Genomic DNA, 1,445 nt, shown 5'->3' with positions numbered 1-1,445 from the left:
TAGTTTAAAATCATTTACAATTTTTTCTAGCTTAATAACATCTTCCTTCTCATTTACAAAAACAATAACATCATCAGCATATGCAGAAAGGTGTAAAAAATTATTACAATCAGGAAACATCAAACCTTTTAAATGAATTCGTAATTTTTGCAGTAAGGGTTCAATTGCCAGGGAGTACAACATACCAGACATAGGACATCCCTGCCTGACCCCCCTTTCAACTTTAAAAGGAGCACACAAACCACCATTAATTTTAAGAACACTCTCAATGTTACAGTACACAGCCTTTATCATTGATATAAAAGTATGGTTAAACCCAAAAGCCTTTAAAGTACTCCATAGAAACAAATGTTCAACTCTGTCGAATGCTTTCTCTTGATCAAGAGAAATCATTCCAGAGTTAATTCCCAGGAGTTTAGAAGCATCAAAAACATCTCTTATTAAAGCAATATTATCAAAAATAGACCTGTTGGGAATACAGTAAGTCTGATCACAGTGTATCAATTTGCTTATAATTTTACTAAGTCTCATAGCTAAAGTTTTGGACAAAATTTTGTACTCTGAACATAATAGTGAAACAGGGCGCCAATTGCCGATATACTGAAGATCCCCTTTTTTGGGTAACAGTGTAATGACTGCTCTTCTGCAGCTTAGAGGCAATAGTCCTCTTTTCAGACTGTCATTAAAAACTGTCAGCAGATCTTCTCCTATGACGGGCCATAGAGTCTTATAGAACTCAACAGGCAGCCCGTCAATTCCTGGAGATTTACCATTATCCAAGCTCATCATGGCAGTATAAAGCTCTTTCAGTGACAACGTCTGTTGTAGATCATTGTTAGACTCTTCATCCACCTTTGGCAGTCCTTCAAGAAAATGATCAGCCTCTGCACCCCATTTCCTCAGTTCAGATTTATAAAGGTCAGAAAAAAACTCTACAGCACAGCAACGTATGTCAGCAGGCTCAGTTAGTTCTTGTCCTGTAGCTGAGCGTAAAGTATGGATCATTTTACTTTGACCTTTTTTAATTTCTAAATTAAAAAAGAATTTTGAGGGAGCATCCATTTGTGCCACAGTTTGAAACCGTGACCGGACTAAAGCTCCCTTTGCTTTAACTCCCAACAGGTCTATCAAAAAAGATTTCTTTTCTTTCAGATCATCAATATGTTTTCTATTGTTGTTTTTTTTTGATGCTAATAAATCTTGTAAAACAGTAATTTCCGTCTCTAAAATCTTCATTGACTGGGCTAGATCTCGAGTAACATTAAGAGTGTACTTTTGACAAAAATCTCTAATAAGAACTTTTCCACAATCCCACCATTGCGATAAAGATACATAAAAATGTTTTTGCTGCTTAAAAGTTTCCCAAAAAAAACTAAAATTTTCTAAGAATTTTTCATCATTCAGCAATGAAGTATTAAAATTCCAATGAGCACTTTTATACTTAA

Source organism: Carassius auratus, unplaced genomic scaffold, assembly GCF_003368295.1.
Source record: "Carassius auratus strain Wakin unplaced genomic scaffold, ASM336829v1 scaf_tig00216963, whole genome shotgun sequence".
Taxonomy (NCBI): Eukaryota; Metazoa; Chordata; class Actinopteri; order Cypriniformes; family Cyprinidae; genus Carassius; species Carassius auratus.
The sequence above is the reverse complement of the archived record's forward strand: the minus strand, read 5'-3'. Positions refer to the sequence as shown.